At 31.5% G+C, this 19644-nt stretch overlaps 1 protein-coding gene across 2 annotated transcripts in view; it reads left to right on the top strand.

Annotated features, from left to right (window-relative positions):
* Nucleotides 1-401: 401 nt before the first annotated feature.
* The window catches only part of LOC126889381 (rab11 family-interacting protein 4), a 330965-nt gene continuing 311722 nt past the window's right edge, over nt 402-19644 (top strand). For both annotated transcript variants that reach the window (XM_050657640.1, XM_050657639.1), the window contains exon 1: nt 402-651. The gene's annotated coding sequence lies outside the window, so the exon portion shown is untranslated. The remainder of the gene's footprint in view (nt 652-19644) is intronic.

The raw sequence follows: 19644 nt of genomic DNA, 5'->3' as shown, positions 1-19644 counted from the left end.
CTAGTAGGTCGTAACCGTAAAGTCGTAACTTAAACTAAAACCATCAAATATCAAATCAAATAATCAAACTCAGTAACAGTAAACCGAATTTGCATCTCACTCTTCCTCGTGGGGTTAAATTATGTCGCTTTTTCTTTAAATAATGTTTAAATATTAATTTACTTCGATCCAGCTCTACCTCGACAAACGTTTGCTTGCGGTTGGCGAGATGGATTGAAATCGTTGAAAGATCGAGATCGACAATCGAAAATATCGACATCGTTCCATCGTTGCCTCTCTCGCTCTGTCCGTTGCGTTGTGTTTGTGTGTTGCAGTTGCAGTCAGTACGTTTAGTTCGATATGATTCGATCTTTTTAATATTTGTGATTGAATCTTTTAGTTCAGTTATGAGAGTCGATCTTTTGAACTAGTTCGTTCACGAACTACACAGCTCTAGTTTCTCCTGTCTTCGTAGAAACGTCAGGTGCGATTTTGTTATGATTTCATTTGTTTGAAATATTTTTAGTAAATATTGAAATTAAGTGAAGAATGTGACTGTGTATTTGGAAAATCAATTGTTGTTACACAATATACGAAGAATAGTCGTAGTTTGTGAGTGAAATATCGTTAAGTTTGGTTAGTCTGCAATTTTCTACCTGTTAATTTTACAAGGTAAGTTGTTATTATGTTCATAAACATATCTATGGGTATTTACCTAATTTATTCAGTTAATAATATTTGATGCTCCAACAATTTGCAAGTCTAAATTTGTATATTTCGCTGTCTCTAAGGGGAATTATATTCTATGTGCTGGTACAGATACTGCTTTGCAGAATGCTATTGTTCTGGTTAATGGTTTTGAAAGGCTTTCACAACGTCTTTATTAATTGATCACAATTAATTTACGATAACGTAAATAAGAAAAAGTAAAAGTGAATCGTTCATGCCTACTACCTATCAACATTGTTAATCTTGAAGTAATAAAATACAGAAGGAATCCTTAGGAATCTCAGATTATATCTAAAATAAGCAGGTAACAAACATACTTTGGTAACACTTTATTTTTTCTTATGTAAATAGACGATAAGTACATTCTCCAAGGTTTTAAAATTCATTTTATTATTTTTATTAATATTTATTATAAACCAAAAACAAAAGATTTTGAATATTTAATTGTTAAATTATGAATTTCGGAAGAAAAACACTATTTTTTAAATATTTTTAATTTAAAAACAAACACGGCAGAATACGTCAGTGGCGCGCACCTAGATGTTGCTTTTATTTGAAAGTCATCCCTTCTCGAGGGTGAAAAACATACGTTCAAAATAGGTCCGGAAATAGATAAAATGACTAGGTGCTTAATTCTAAGCAACTTTTGTTCTATAGTTTTTTCACTAATAGTCACTACCAGTGGCGTACTGAGCAGGGCTGCTTTATCCATTAGGCAATATAGGCAGCTGCCTAGGGCGGCAAATTGTGAGAGGGCGGCACAGGGGCGTCATACAATACATTATATATGATGTAATGATAAAAAAACTGAAAGTATTTTTTGTAAATTTCATTCATTTTCAGTTTCAGGGGGGGGGGGGCAACTGCCTCCCCTAACCCTATCAAATGACGCCCCTGGGGCGGCAAAAATACTGTACAAAAAAATATTTGTATTTAAAAATTAAAATCGAATACCAAATAAATATGTATATTCATCATTCATCCACCAATGAAATAAAAGTGGGCATTCGTTTTTAAATAACAGAAATTGCATTCATATCAAAAATAAAACAAACATAGCATTATGTTATCTTAAACCTAACACTATTCATCCAAAAAAACGGAAGTCATAAATTTAGTGATTAATGGGCCGCCAAAAGCTCGGCAAAGACGATGATTGACTGAACACAGCAATATTGCACATTTGCAGAAACTAAAGATTAAGTAGGAAATCGAGTTAGAGTTGGGATTTTCAAACTACTGTATTATTACAAGTACATAACATTACATTCGTGTCGTCGCACTGATATAATACTCCAGCCAGGGAAATACGGAAGAAATAGACCATGTTCGGGACAATGAAATATCAAGGTAGCTGACTTTTTAGTTATTGTTGACTAGACCTATAGGATGAAAACCTACATGTTTCCTGCCTAGAGTTCGTGTTTTTTAATTATTAACAATTTAGTGCAATCAACGCGATTTTTTTCATTTTTTGCACTCAATTAAAAAGCTAAATAGTTGATGTAAAATTACAAAATTTATTTTTTTAGAACATTGAAAAACCTTCAAAATGACGATTTTGAAAGTCAAAAAGTTAATTTGTTGCTTCGTACACTGCAAAATAACTGAAAATCGTTATTTATTAATAACTTTTACTAAAACTAATTTAGAACTGTAGTGTTTCACTTTACTCAAAGTGGGGTATGGGGGTACATAACAAACTCCCAAAACTTGAGACCGATCCATTAATTAGTTTAAAAGTTAGGTATTCTGTTTGTTTATCCCAGAGACCTTTGTTTTGCAATAACAAATGATAGAAAATAATGAAGATGCGTATGCCAAATGAAAGTAGAAAAGTGATACTATCAAAATGTATTAAGAAAAGATAAAAAATTATCTAATGTAGTAAAAAATATTAATTTATAAACATTTACAATAACATTAAAAATTTTGTCCGTAGAAAACATCTTCTTAGATAGGTATTCGGAAAGATGATATTTTACTCGAATTTTTAAAAATGTAGTTCAAATGATGACTAGTCGTAGTAAGTGAAGGGGGAGCTTCTGCGTTGATTGCACTAAATTGTTAATAATTAAAAAACGAACGCGAACTTTAGACAGGAAACATGTAGGTTTTCATCCTATAGGTCAACAATTAAAACAGTTGTCAGCTACCTGGCGGGAGCCGAAAAATGCACGAGTTCAAAAACTAAAAAAGCAACTTGAAACTACTACCATTTTCTATATCTTGGGATCTACTCAATGGATTTTGATATTTCTTCTTTCAATTTGTATGTACTTTTGTGTACATTACAAATATGCAATTTGTCTCGACAAATATTAATTAATAAACAGTCTTTAAACAATTTTTGAAAAAATAATCTTTTCTCAAAAATCCATTTTTGGTAATGATACTATCATTATTAATCATAGAAAAAGTTAAGGTATATTTTAATGAATAAATTTAATAAATTGTGTTCAATAAATTATTATTTAATAAAAATAATTTATTTATTAAAATATACTTTAACTTTTTCTATGATCATTAATGATATGATTAAGAAAATACACTCACCGGCAGAGAAAACAGGCACCCCAAAAAATGGGTCATTTTTAATGTCTTGTATTTCCTAAACCTGATGTCCGATTTAAGTAATTTTTTTAATATGTTATAGCCTTATTCTTTATCAATATCGCTGTAATAATACTGTTGCTAGACAGGTACATTGTCATTGTATACAGGGTGTACGAATCAAACTGTGTTTTTTTTCTCAAATTTTGGAACACCCTGTGGAATTTTCTAGCTTTTATAAAATACTGAAATTATAACCAAACTATAGCCTCAGGTTTTCTTAACATTCTGTTTTTTGATTCATTCGCTTATGTTGGATAATAAAAAAGTTAAGCACTTTAACAACTACCCCTGTTTTTCGTTAATACAGGGTGTTTTTAAATAAGTACGGCAAACTTTAAGGGGTAATTCTGCATGATAAAATAATGACAGTTTGCTTTATAAACGTATGCCCGCAAATGCTTCGTTTCCGAGATAGGGGGTGTTGAAATTGTTCTTACAAACTGACGATTTATTTATTTCTCTAAAACGGTTTGTGACATGCAAATTAAATTTGGTAGATTTTAAGAGCTAGTTATTGCGCATTTTTTGGCATACAAGAATTTTAATATTCACCATTGGCGTGCATACGGGTATAAATATTTTAGATATATCCCGTATGCACGCCAATGGTGAATATAAAATTCTCAATTGTATGCCAAAAAATGCGCAATAACTAGCTCTTAAAATCTACCAAATTTCATTTGCATATCACAAACCGTTTTAGAGCAATAAATAAATCGTCAGTTTGTAAGAACAATTTCAACACCTCCTATCTCAGAAACGAAGTATTTGCGGGCATAAGTTTATAAAGCAAACTGTCATTATTTTATCATGCAGAATTACCCCTTAAAGCTTGCCGTACTTATTGAAAAACACCCTGTATTGACGAAAAACAGGGGTAGCTGTTAAAGTGCCTAACTTTTTTATTATCCAACATAAGCGAATGAATAAAAAAACAGAATGTTAAGAAAATCTGTGGCTATAGTTGGGTTTTAATTTTAGTATTTTATAAAAGCTAGAACATTCCACAGGGTGTTCCAAAGTTTGAGAAAAAAAAAACAGTTTGATTCGTACACCCTGTATACAATGACAATGTACCTATCTAGCAACAATATTATTACAGCGATATTGATAAAGAATAAGGCTATAGCATATTAAAAAAATTACTTAAATCGGACATCAGGTTTAGGAAATACAAGACATTAAAAATGACCCATTTTTTGGGGTGCCCGTTTTCTCTGCCGGTGAGTGTAGATATTTGGAAAACAATAATTTTTTTAAGGAATGTTTAAACAAAGTAAACCCTTTATTAATTAATACATTTATAATAAAATTGCATATTTATGTAATCTATGTAGAAATTATATAAAAATTAAATTGTTAATAATTAAAAAACGGAGGTGAACTCTAGACAGGACACGGGTAGGTTTTCTTCCTATAGGGCTACAATAACTAAAAAAGTAGTCAGCTATAGTAGGTTCGCTAAACTCAGACACAACTGGCTAGTTATTTTAGTACGTATTTTTTGTTTGGCCAATTTTGCCAAATTTGGCAAAATTACTAACTGTTTAGTAATTATTAACTATTTAGTAATTATTTTTTGCCAATTTTACTAAATTGGCAAAGTTAGGTACAAAAATCACTAGCTAGTTTGTGTCTGAGTTTAGCGAACGGACTATACCTGAATATTTCAGTTATTATGAAAATGATGTAACAGTGTGAAACAGCTTCAGTGAAATAACAGTTAAAAAATAACGGCTACTGTTATCGCAACACATTCCTATCCCATATTTATACTAAGGCTACGGCTCCACGGGCGAGAAATTGACGCTAGCAGTAGCAGTAAAATGAACTTAAGGTTCCGCGGAACGGAATGGGAATAGCCGAACTGTACCGACTACAGGACTTGTGCGTAGTCGGTTCAGTTTGGCTATTCCCATTCCGTTCCGCGGAACCTTAAGTTCATTTTACTGCTACTGCTAGCGTCAATTTCTCGCCCGTGGAGCCGTAGCCTTAAGTCCTTTTACCCTATGACTGCCGATATGTAATTAAGATATGATCAGTGGACCTCAAACAGTGGGGCGTTAATATTTAATTCCGATTGCTTGAAAAGTAAAAATAGTTAATTTCCTGGTAAAATTTAATAAAAAATTTTGGTCTTGGTAAAAGGTATATTATTTTAAAAAGCCCTATAGGGCTACAAACATCGAACAGAACGTTTTCGCTCTAAAAAGAGCATCATCAGTGTTGCAAGAACATGGTGAGCCAACCAAAAAATACGAAGGTCAAAGCCTTTCAAAAATGGACTAAAGTCACATCAAAATGCTAACATAGCAAATTCCAAAGGATGGATATAATCCCTAAGGATATGGCCCTAGGATAACATATGACTCCCACACGTTGTAAGTGGGTCAAAGGTTAGTCCATTTTTGAAAGGCTTTGACCTTCGTATTTTTTGGTTGGCTCACCATGTTCTTGCAACACTGATGATGCTCTTTTTAGAGCGAAAACGTTCTGTTCGATGTTTGTAGCCCTATAGGGCTTTTTAAAATAATATACCTTTTACCAAGACCAAAATTTTTTATTAAATTTTACTTGTAATTAATGGTATACAGCCAGCTACAGGAAATTCTTCCTAGTGGATATTTAATTTCCTGTATTTTATGTTCGGTGATAATATTGGATTTTACTGTATCAAAATAAAATGATTATAATATGTATATACAGGGGGTGTTAAAAAAAGTGAGGAGGAATATTTCGATTACTCGAAATTATTTGTAGACATCAAATGTTCATGAAGGTCTCTATAAGTCTCTATTTTGCGTAGAGTGAAAATTATACAAATGGTTTTGCATGCAGTAAAATTGGAAAATACTTGCCAAGTTGCTGGTATGTCCAAATTTGAATAAAATACATCCAAGACTTTAGTTTCTGCAGACACTCTATTAAATATAACCTTGAAACAAATTGGCCCTAAATCACTTCCGAGTTTTCAACAAAACAAAAGGTTTAAACATGTGTAGTCCAGTAATTAATACCAAAGCTATTGAGAGTACGCAGTCCAGTAATTAGACCGAATGTACTTTATCGTTTAACTAAAACACACCGCAAAGTCCGAATTGAATTCCTGAAACACTTCTTGTTAGCAAACGATATTTTTATTTCACCACCAAGCATTTTACAGGTTTGAGGAAGGGTGTTAGAGTACACTGAACTGTGGGAACAAATCAAGTATATTCAAATGGGAAATAAGCCACAATTTTACCTAAAAATGATTTTATTAACGTTTCGACGCCCAAGTCGGGTGTCGTTGTTAAAATACAAAATAATACTAAATAAACAAAAATGTTGTTGCTTAGTAAAAAATTCTTCTAATAATTTATTTAATCTGACTCATTTATATCGGCAATTCAGACACGTATTATACATTTTAAAGTAGACGACTTTAAAATGATATTGCCAATATTGATGAGTTGCGTTCCTGGGACGACTTTACTAAAAGATAGTTCATTCGATTACATGAAATCAATCCCAACTCAAGAATATCCGCCACAAAAAATCATAGCATGTGATCTGTCTTTAAAAAGACAACCAAATGCAACGGTGGCACTGAAATTCTCGCGTTAGAGATTCCATAGTAAATCACGAGGGAAAACCAGGAAAAACCTCGTGATACTATCTTTTTACTTCGTTTGAATTGCCGATATAAATGAGTCAGATTAAATAAATTATTAGAAGAATTTTTTACTAAGCAACAACATTTTTGTTTATTTAGTATTATTTTGTATTTTGACAACGACACCCGACTTGGGCGTCGAAACGTTAATAAAATCATTTTTAGGTAAAATTGTGGCTTATTTCCCATTTGAATATACTTGATTATAAAAATGCCACAAGAAAATAGCTTCAGAACAACATGTGGGAACAAACCTTTGAAATGTTGTGTTGGCAGCAGTAAGTGACAAGTTTCTGTCCTTTGTAAGAACTGTCATGTCATATAGTAATATTGTCAAAATAAATGCATGGCGTCTTTTTATAATAGTAATATGTAACATTAATTACGCTTGATGTAAAATAAAGAATATTTTTAATACATTTCCAAACAATACATTTCTTATTTAAGGGACCGTTCAAGTATTACGTAACGCAGGTTGGGGGAGGGGGGGGGGGGTGTGGGCAAAAATCTTCAAAAATCGCGTTACGTAATACTTAAACGCTCCCTAAAGAAAAAATTCTGCTTGCATTTTTTTTTTCGCAAAAATGGTACATTTTTGAAGGGCGGCTACTAGAGAATTGCCTAGGGCGGCAATTGACCTAAACGCGGCCCTGGTACTGAGCATGGTTCCGCGGGTTACGCGCAACCAGGGCCCGGGCCCCGCAGGGGCCCGCTTTAACGCGCTTTTTTGCTTCTATTGTTTCTAATTTGATGGAAACATTTTAAACTACACACTAGGAAATGTAACTGTTTAATAAATTTTAATTTTTGTGTTGGTACTTTTAAATAAAAACGAAGAATACCTATTCATAAAAACATTTAAAAACAAAATTTATTAAGAAACACAGGGAACGCTTTTGTAAGGTTCCTTGCTCGTTTTACCTGCTTACCGAGGCCCTGTTTCAACACTTATAAACTAACCGCCAGTGCCTGCCTACAGGTGCTAACTCAAACACTTGTATTTTTTTATATTAGCACGATCCATGAATAAGTTGTAGGTAAACTACAAAGTTGCATAAAATCGGAAACAGATATTCAATGCAAGTTTTATACGGTGGGTCATAAAAATAATCCCAATACAATAGGCTCGATACTCGATGCTCAATACTCGTGTTTATAACACCCTCATCTTTCAGCCTGTACTTTTAGGTAATTCTTAATAACTGAAATTAAATTCTAAATATACACAATAGTGGTACGGATAATAAGGATAAATATAGACACTAACTTCTTTTTAAGACAATCCCGTCGTTTGATAAAAAAAAGATATCAACCCCACCGTCATCCAAGGTATTTTTATTGTTTATAAAATATGTAAGATTCGTTGGTTCAAAGTGCTTATTTTTGAAAAAGCTGTAGTTAAATGGGCTTAAACGAGTCACTAATCACGAGTGTATGCAAATTTTGAAAAGACATATTATCTTATCTAACCAATTTTTGTTTTCAGGTAAACAAAAAGTCCAAAATGTTCACAATAGCAAAACCTATGTTTTTTTACTAGTTGAGATTTTTGGTACATATCACAAATAATTTTGAAGTTATTTTTAAAAATTTTTTTTTTCAAAATTAAAACAAAATTTCTTTAGTTTAAAAGCAATATTTTCAAAAATTGGCACTTTGAACCTTTAAAACTAAACAGATCATATAAACAATACCTACATAAGTCAAGTAGGTAACTTGTGAAGCGGTAACGATTAATTTCATTTAGGATGCTAATTAGGGTGTGATTTTTACGATTTTTTACCAAAAAAGGGTTCAAGTTTATGAGCGTTACATAGTTAATATTGATGCTAGAAACTAAAAAATAAAACAACAATAAAGCTTTTTTAAAAACTTTATAAAGATGTTGCCATGGGTTTTCCCGAAAAGTGCTTCATTTTTTGGTTATTATATTCGATTTGAAATTTGACGAATAAGAACCTACTTTCATTACCTACAACTTTGCTCCTATTGGGTCTACAGGCTTCTTATATACACCATTTTTTTCACTTTTTTATAAACTATATTTTTATTAGGAATATTATTTCGATAAAATACTTTCTTTTTGAGATATTTACGAAAAACCGTCTCAAAACGTGTTTTTTTTTTGTTGAAAAATGAACATATTCACTCACAAATAACTAGAAAAGTATTGACTTCGTGAAAAAACTTTATAGAACTAAAGTTGCTTAGAATTAGTCAGTTTATCCAATTCCGGAATTATCTTGAACGTATGTTTTTCACCCCCGAGAAGGCGTGAAACTCACCCCCAGGACAAAAGTACACATTGGCACAATATCAATTTTTTTTGGGGCAACATTAAATTGGAGAGTCCGAGAAGTTAGCTACAGATATAAGGAAATGAAGGCGTGACAGTGTTGCCATGTGTTCTTAAAATAAATCGGACAAGAGCATGTGATATATTTTTATTAATTTATTTATTAACATGGAAAACATTAACTATGTAGATAAAATAACGAGGACATTTTTTAAATTTCTCTAATTATGTCGACATAACAAGATTTTAGTATCAATAATAAAGTTAAAAAGTGTAAAAAAGTAAAATTCTGCTGCTTTAATATTTTACTTAACATTGATTAAAGACAGAAATATTAAATATAATATAATGTAAATAATAACAGACTCCAGAATATATGCAACTGAAAACACAGATATACAAACAAGTCCACAGAAATATTAAAAAGCTGTGATAATAACAGGCTCCAGAATATATGCAACTGAAAATACAGATATACAAGTCTACAGTACTATTAGGAAAAATAATTTCTCTAAAATGGAAGTTACAGCTATTTATATGGGTAAAAGGACTCTATAAGTCTTTCACCTGCTACAATAGTTGTAGGCATTTTAATATTTAAAAAAATACAAAATAAACAAAAAAATAGCGTACTGACGAAGTGAACACTTTTCAGTAACTAAGGACATTTCAGTATTCAAGTACATTCAATCCAAATAATAAAATAATAAAAAGAAATATTTATAATATAATAAAAAGAAAGTCATAAAATGTATATCTGCGGAACATCTATGCAATCTGACAAACGCAAATTTAAACGTTCTGACTCTATTGCCAAATCTCTCCAGGAATCTATCAGGGCAATTGCCACAAAAAAATTCTAGTAATTAACTGCAATGAATATCAAAACAAACAACAAATATTTATTCGTTCGTGTTTTACATGAATTAAAAAATATCCAAATTCATCGAATAATGTAAAAATGTAGTTTTTGAAGCTTTCTCTGTATATTTGAAGCCTGCAATATATTATACATTATATACATTATAATCACATGGCAACACTGTCAAACTTCAATTCAACGTTCTATGAAAATCTAATGTGGCTAACTTCTCGGACCCTCCAACTTAATGAAGTCCTTTTTTTGTTTGAAATGTTAGCGGTTCTTTAAAATTTACATCAAAAACCGTGAGTAAATGGGTATAAATTAGCTTGAGTTTTTATAAATATATTATGATATATGATGATTTAGGTAGGTATATTTAATGTTTATTAAAAAATTTTGATACCTATACAATGTGTGTTTTTATTGGGCGGACGGGCCCGCTGATCTATCGGTACGCCACTGGTCACTACTTTTATATGCCAATGAATACTTATGTTCATTTTTCAACAAAAAAAAAACATATTTTTAAACGATTTTTCGCAAATAACTCAAAAAGTAAGTTTTTATCGAAAAAAGATTCTTAGCAAAATTATAGCTCATAAAAAAGAGAAAAAAAAGGTGTATGTATGAAGTCTGTAGACCCAGTAAAAGCAGAGTAGTGGCTAATGCAAAGTAGGTTCTTATTTTTCAAATTTCAAATTGAATATTTCAACGTGAAATAACCAAAAAATGAAAATTTTCGGGGAAAACTCATTACAACATTTTTTAAAGTGATAAAAGAAAGTACTTAAGTTACGCTGAAAATAAAGTTGGTCCCTTTTTTTTGGCAAAAAATCGTAAAAATCAGCCCCTCATTAGCATCCCAAATAAACTTAATAATTACCGCTTCACAAATAATTTTAGTTAGGCATATTTTTTATATATGTAAGTTTCATAAGTTCAAAGTGCTCATTTTTGAAAAAATTGGATTCAAAGTAAATTTTTTTAATATTGAAAAAAGTTCCTTTTTTTCGAAAATAACTTTAAAATTATGTAAAAATGTAGGTTTTGCTTTTTGTATATTTTGGATTGTTTTGTTTTTCTCTAAGACAAAAATTGGTTAAGATATGGCTGTTCAAAATTTGCATACAGTCGTGATTAATAATTACTCCTTCAAGTCCTTTTAACTACAGCCTTTTCAAAAATACGCATTTTGAACCGATAAAACTTGCAGAACATACAATACATAGTAGCAATACAATAACAATAAGTATAAGCAATACAGCAGTAAGTCAAGTAGGTAACTTGTGAAGCAGTAATGGTTAATACATTTCATTTAGGACGCTAATTAGGGGGTGATTTTTACGATTTTTTTTTACCAAAAAATAAAAGGGGTCATCATTATTTTGAGCGTAACTTACTTGTGACGTTTTTTACTTGTAACTTTTTTAAAATACAAAAATATAAAGATTTTTTTTAAACACTTTTAACAAATTGTAATGAGTTTTCCCCGAAAAGTGCTCATTTCAGACTTCATATATACACAGTTTTTTTCAACCTTTTAGCTATATTTTTGCTAGGAGTTTTTTTTTTCGATAAAATACTTACTTTTTGAGTTATGTATTAGCGAAAAACCTTTTAAAAACGTGTTTTTTGTAGGAAATTGAACATATTCACTCGCAAATAACTCGAATAGTGTTGAATTAGTGAAAAAACTTTATAGAACAAAAGTTGTTTAGAATTAGTCAGTTTATCCAATTCTGGGCTTATTTTGAATGTATGTTTTTTCACCCCGAGAAGGGGTGGGGGTTTTCGCCCCCAGGGGAAAATCACACATCGGCACAATATCTCTTTTTTTCTTTGACATGTTAGCTATGTGTGTGTCAAATTTCATGTGAATCAAAGCGGTCGTTTAAAATCCGGAACAATATTTTACCGTGAGTCAAAGGACTAAATAGACGATAACTACATTCTACAAGGTTTTAAAATTCACTTTATTATTTATTATAAACCAAAAACGAAAAATTTTGAATGTATAATTGTCCAATTTCGTATGAATTTTGAAATAAAAACACTGAAAATAACTATTTTCCAAATTTTCTTTATATTACTTTAAGAAAGAAACACGGCAGTATTTTCGGTAGCAATACGTGTTTCCCAAGTGAATTAAGTTTTTAATGTTCTGTACTATTTTTGCTGTTGATCGTAAACAACTTTAGGAGGAAAACTATTTGTACCAAATCTCTTCTGAACATTGTATCTGTTTTCATTTATTTGTTAACTTTCCAGTTAGTTTAATATTTTTGTAGCATATCTAATCTTGGTTTGTAATGTATGTAAGGATGTAATTCCATATTTAAACGTGGTATCTAGTTTTAATCACTTTTTTAAATAATAATTTGTGGTATTTTCAAAAATATATTATATTTAAGTATACCTACTCATAATATCTAAAGAATATTGATCTATGGTTACGTTATAGGTTTTAGTTCATGCAGAACTTTCTATGAACAATGAATAATTTTTTCTTTATAATTGATAACAATTTTTTTTATATATTTTCTATTTAATATCAGTGGCGGATCTACAGGGGAAATAGAGCCAATCCCCCCAGTCGCAAATACGGCGATACCGTCTAATTTTCAGGGTCAACTCAAAATTGCATGAAAATTTGGATTTAGGCTCTACTTACTCTCCACTTCAAAGCTGAAATTGTATTTTTCAAAATACGTTTTTAGGCGGTTTTTCGCCAGTGGGTCTATTTAATAAAAAGACGTATTTGCTTTTACTTACAAATATTTAAGTATTCACTTAATAGTAATTGAATAAAGTCATTTTTATAATGCTTTATTTAATTACTATTAAGTAAATACTTAAATACGAGGAAGTAAGAGCAAATACTTCTTTTTATTCAATAGACCCAATAACTCATAAAGTAAGTACTTTATCGAATATACTCAGCAAAAACAAAGTTTTAGCTCATGAAAAATACGTTCTTATTCGTCAAATTCTAAATCTAATATTTCAATGTGAAATAACCGAAAAATGAAGCACTTTTCGGGAAAAATCCATTAAAACTTTTTAAAAGTGTTTAAAAAAAGCTTTATTTTTATTATTTACAAAAATTTATAGCATCAAAACTAAGCGAATTACGCTAAAAATAAAGTTTTCTCCTTTTTTTTTTGGTAAAAAAAATCATGAAAATCTCCCCCTATTTACCACCCCAAATGAAATTAATCGTTACCGCTGTACACAGAAATTACTTAACTTACGTATTTTTTTATATACTCTGTAAGTTTCGCCTGTTTAAAGTGCATATTTTTGAAAGGGTTATAGTTGAAAGTGCTTGAACGAGTCACTAATCACGAGTGTATGTAAACTTTGAACAGCCATATCTTAACCAATTTTTGTCTATCAGAAAAACAAAATGAAACTAGCATATTTATAAAAGCAACACCTACATTTGTTTACTCTTTGAGATTTTTCATATCGCTATTACTTTTAAGTTATTTTGAAAAAAGAGCATTTTCCAAAATTTTTAGAAAAAAAATTTTTTTACTACAAAACCAATTTTTTTTTAAATAAGCACTTCGAACCGGTCAAACTTACAGATCGTATAAACAATACACATACGTATAAAGTAAATACTAAAGCGGTCCCAATTAATTTATTTAGGGTGCTAAATAGGGGGAGATTTTCACGATTTTGTTTTGGGCCAACTTTATTTTGAGCGTAACTTGCTTAGTTTCGATGCTAGAAACTTTTATAAAAAATAAAAATAAAGCATTTTATAAACACTTTAAAAAATTTTAATAACAGTTTCACGAAAATTGCTCCGTTTTTAGGTTATTTCACTTTACTGGTTTTTACTGGGTTTATGGACTTTTAATATACCATTTTTTTGTTTTTTTTATATGCTACATTTTTACTAATACATAGATACTAATTTTTACTGTGAAACATAAAAATATATTAGCTACCATGAAACACCATTGAATGATACATAAGTGTGTATAATCAATCAACGCTTAAGGCTGTTCCTCACGATTCTGAGCATAGCTAAATTCCAATGTAAAAGTTTAAACAAAATAACGCAAAAACTATGGCAGATATTGAGATAATTCTTTTTTTATATGAAAGATATTAAAAAGTTCTAGTGCACTATTTGCTTATCAATTATTAAATTGTTTAAACAATATGTTTTTTTTTAACTTTTTTGCTTAAAATTAACGTAAAAAAATTTAAATTTAAATACGGCACTAGAGAATTTTTCCCACTTTCCGAATCTGTTTTTGTTTTTAACATAAAGGGTAACACAAAGCAGCTGTTTTGTTCATAGGCGTAACCAGGATGATCCTAAGGGGGGGGGTTACAACTACCTGAAAGGGGGGGGTTACAACTACTGGAAGGTCTCTGAGGGCTATGGTGTTAAGCGTATAGAGCTCAAAGTACATCCCAATGGGGGGGGGTTACAACCCCCGAAACCCCCCCCTGGTTACGCCTATGGTTTTGTTTAAACTTTTTTAAAAATCTCAAAGTTTTGCTAACTCTTTCGGCCGTCATTCTGTCCTTGTTGTCGATATCCAGCCCGCGGCCAGCCAGCAGGTAAAGGAACCCTGTCGGTACGATTATCAATAATGTTATTACAGGTACAAAAATGAATTAGTGCTTATGAATGGACAAAGATTATTTAGACTTTTGACAAAATTGTTATTATAATTTTTATTTCAAAACACCCTCTAAAGAAACATTACACAATTCTATATTTATAAATGTAATTTAATTTTATCGATCTTGCTCATGATGCTACTCAAATTCTTATAATACGTGTTACTTGTATAAACTTTTTCATTATATGTATTATCATGTATAATATGATATGCATAATCCGTTTAGAACGTCTTTCGACGTTATCCGATCCCATTTTTCATTCAATTCGGCTGTTCCATTGATCTTCTCTAAGTTCTTTGGATTTGGAGCTCATTGAGTTTCTTATTCTTTTCATCCATGTTCTCTTAGGTATTTCTCTCTTCTGTATTCCTGTAGGTGACAATGCAATTACTTGTTTCGGGAGTCTACTGTTTTTCATTCGTTGGACATTTCCGAACCATTTGAGCTGCTTTCGTTGTCTGTCATCCATGACTTTACCTTGTATTCTCATGCGTGCTCTAATTTCTTCATTTCTTATCCTCTCCCGTTTCGAAATTACGGCACTACAGCCCAAATTGAGCCCTGGCCTCCTTTATTTTTTGCCTCCACCCTTGCCTGTCTGTGGCTGCTCTTCTCCATACACGGACTCCTAAAAGGACTTGTGCGTCGCTGTTTACTATGTCTTCCCAGCGCTTTCTTGGCTTTCCAACCGGTCTCTTTCCCAGCATTCTAGCATTCTGTGCTCTTTTTGGTCGCCTATCCTCTCCCATTCTTATCACATGTCCGGCCCATTGCAATATTTGTATTCTAATGAAGTCTGACAGGGGTGTTTCCTTATAAAGTTGAGAAAGCTCGTTGTTGTATCTACTTCTGAAGATTCCATTTTCCCTCACAGGTCCTAGTGTCCTCCTCAGTACTTCCCTTTCGAATGTGTCGAGCTTGTTTTTGGATGTTTCTTTCAGGACCCAGGTTTCACTTCCATAGCATGTTATTGGTCGAATTAAGGTTTTATAGATTCTCATCCTTGTATTTCGGTGGACACTTTTAGACCGAAATATATGGGAGAGGGCAAAATAAGCTCTGTTTGCCTGCGTTATTCTCTTCCGTATTTCTCCATCTTCTGATCCGTCGGCATATATTCAATTTCTACTCCCAGGTATGTAAACTTTTCAACCGTTTCAATGTCATCTTTATGTATAATGTTTTGTGGGATTATATTTCTTCTCCTCTGAGTCATTATTTTTGTTTTTTCTGTGTTAATTTCCAGACGTTAGCGAAGTACTTAGCGTTCGTCTTATTACATCCATTTCCGCGGCTTCTGTCTTTCTTATATTTCTCTTTGTTAATCGCCTCATTTCACAATCGTATAAAAGCATGCTTTTTATCAGTTTCATAGATATTAAATTATATCTTTTCTGTTATTTTCTTGTTCCAGAGAAAGGCATCCTATAGCTTTTTTTGCTTTTCTTTGTTTTGTACATTGAGGAAATTTATGCCGCTTTCCATTAGCTGGGAACGGGGTATCCATTTATATACATATTAACAATCTTTGTAATCAGTCGAATTAGTTTTTTGGTGCCACAAATAAGGAGTTCAGTTCGTCGTCTATTGATTCAATGTAATCACCTTGCTTAGCAGTTTTCTGTTTCCGTGAGAACATATATTTCATATGTTTTCATTCTGGTGGGATGTAGAGTAACATTATATTGTTTTATATTCCATTAGATTAGAGTGAAAACTTAGTCTTTAACATATATTTAATATATTATATTCAATTTTACATTTTCCATATCTTTAACTATCAGTTCATGTTTGTTATTGATTTCATGTATATTTCATGTTCCTAAATTCATTATCCGTTTCAATTCGCCCAGCAGTTATGTAGGCAGAGATTTCAAATTAATTTTAATCATAATTATTATAGGCTATGCTTCATAGACATAATTTTGGGAGCATGTCAGCTGGAACCTGAAAGTAATGTGTGTATTCTACGGCAGAACCCATAGTAGAAGAATCTACAGTCGAAGAAGACTCTAGAGCTATCCATAAACATAAAAACCACATAAAAACCACAAAGCGCAGGAACCAACACTGTATCTGCAGAATGTTTGAAAAATAGAGGAGACACACATGCCTTTCGTAAGCTGATTTGCCAAACTGGAAAGAAGATCAATTACCAACCTCCTGGAAGGAGAGTGTTATCATTTCGATACACAAAAAGGTGATAAATGATGAGGTGGATTGCACAAACTATAGAGGTATAGTTTGTGCTATACCTCTAGGCAGTTAATGGATAAATACTGGGAATGCATCAAGACACTACACCAGCTTTTTATAGATTTTAAGCAGGCATATGATAGTAGTATACGAGTGGAACTGTGGAATGCCATGGTAGAACTAGGAATACCAAAGAAATTGATAAATATCACAAAAGCATATATATATGTAGACGGAGTTATGAGTGCTGTAGAATTGAAGGAAAATAGTCGACATTCTTTACAATCAACGGTAGTCTCAAACAGGGAGATACCTTATCCTCACTTCCCTTCAGTATCGCTTTGGAGCGTACTGTGAGGAAAACGAGCACAGAAACACTCCTCGCATTATATTGCATTATCCTCACATTATATACCTATAACAAAAGTGCTTCGCATTATACTAGCTTTCACCGATTAGGCGATTATATAGATATAGTAGTAGGAAATACAACGATCAGTGTCAAGGAAGACTTTATTAGACTGAGAAATTCCGCAAAACAATCCGAGGAATAAATGAGGATAAAACAAAATATATAGCTACAGCATGAACGGGGCAGCGAGACAGAATAGGGCAAAACGTTACAATGCACCAGAACAACTTTGAAAGGAAAGGGTTCATCAGTTTAAACATTTGGGAGCTACGATCACATCTGATAATAACATTACTCATAAACAATGATTAACAACAAAATACAAAGTGCCAATCGTTGTTGGTTTGCGTTACAAAAAAATATTGAAATTAGATTATGTATCCAGTTGTACGAAAATAAGCATCTACCATTCTGTAATAAGACCTAAATGACGAATGCCTGTGAAACATGGACAATGACAAAACTTAAAAATCGCAAAAAGAAGAATTCTTAGAGGAATATATGTAGCAGTTAAGGATGGCACCAGAGAACTTTAGACAGTGAGAACCAACCAAGAATTGAAAGAATTATATAACCAACCAGATCCTATATAGTTAAAATAATAAAGTCACAAAGACTTATATGTCTAGGATATGTCAAGAGGCAAGAGTATCGTGTCGCCACATTTTCAACATTTCACAAAAATGTATTACATTTCCAAGCCTTAATCAACGTTTAAATTAAGACAGCCAATTTGTCCTTAAAAAAATGACCTAAAAACAAAAGAAAATATAAGGACATTATATTTAAAAAAACCCAACTCAGTAATACCGTGACCTAAAAATATCATGCTGTACCTATCTAATTTTGTTTTATTTAAAAATTTGAAATCTAAATTAATATTGTTCTCGAAAATATAACTTTGCACGTTTCTACAAATAATTTACAATGTACATTCTAATTACCTACCCATAATCCCACTGAAGAAAAGAATGATCACAAGTTAATCGTTTTATTGTTTAGCTTCTTAACTGCCACCCAGGGGGTGTCCGGTTTGTCTATCGGCTCGATAACAGGTGAACAGAATTTTTGATCTGGGCTTTCTGCACGTAAACGTTTACGTGTAGAAAGAAATTTTTGAGAGAGAGAGGATATTCACCGTTATGTTTTAGAAGGAATGGCCTTAAACCAATACCCTGGCTAGGTAGTTAAAGAAAAATTAAGGGAACTTAAAGCATATAATGCATATAAGTTATTATTTATGTCTTTTATGTAGTTTGGGTTTATCTTTTTTATTAACCAAACCCCCCAACCCCAGGCCACCAGTGTATAATACTTATCTAATATAATAATAAGAATAAATTTATAAATAAAATAATGAGAATAAATAATAAAGAGAATAAATTTTTTTTAGAAGAAATTTTATCAACTGTCTCTTTTATTTTATAACAGTACTTACTGAACAGGTAGTTTGTATTGTATGTATAATTTCTGGAATCCACTTTCATTTTATTTATTATTTCTGGGTAATTTGTTTTGGTCTTTTGGTACCTGCCTGAAAGTGTTTTAAATACCTATCCCTAAATAAGTAAACCATTCCAAGAAGTGTCAAGAAGTCATAGTTGGAGGGAGATGAGTTAATTTGCAATTATTTTGTTTGTAAAGTTTAAATTGATATGATACTGGAATATGAAACAGTTATGGAGTCTTAAATATATCCTTCATTACCTTCATTATCCTAATGACTTCTTAAAAATGATGGTAATAAAAAAGTATTGTGAGGGACAAGATCTATGAGAAATTTTAATAAACGACTTACTGGTAATCCGGTAATAGGTATCTATTGATACCTATTGTAACACAGACCCCCAGCGAGACATTTACAGAGTTGTATTCAACATTCAAATAAAATTATCGGAGAAAGTGTTGAATTTCAAATTATTAATTTGTGTACTTAAATGTTTTTACCAATTGATCGATATACTGATTATTTTTCAAGTAAACTACCTCGTATTATATATATCTAGTATTTAGAAAAATGTACCTTCACCCTTTTTCCAAAATTAAGATTGGCAAAATAAAATATTTTTTCAGTTACGAAAATAAAAATGTTGCTTTGGTGGATTTACAAGTTTTTTTATTAGCCGTGCTTCGGTTCTTAACAAGTTCGTCAATGAACACTTAATATTAATATATTATACAGTCAGGTCCTAAAGTAACGGATAAATATAATTTTTACGTACTTAATTATAAAGTAGATGAAAACT

Source organism: Diabrotica virgifera, chromosome 8, assembly GCF_917563875.1.
Source record: "Diabrotica virgifera virgifera chromosome 8, PGI_DIABVI_V3a".
Classification (NCBI taxonomy): domain Eukaryota; kingdom Metazoa; phylum Arthropoda; class Insecta; order Coleoptera; family Chrysomelidae; genus Diabrotica; species Diabrotica virgifera.
This window is presented reverse-complemented; position numbering and strand designations above follow the sequence as displayed.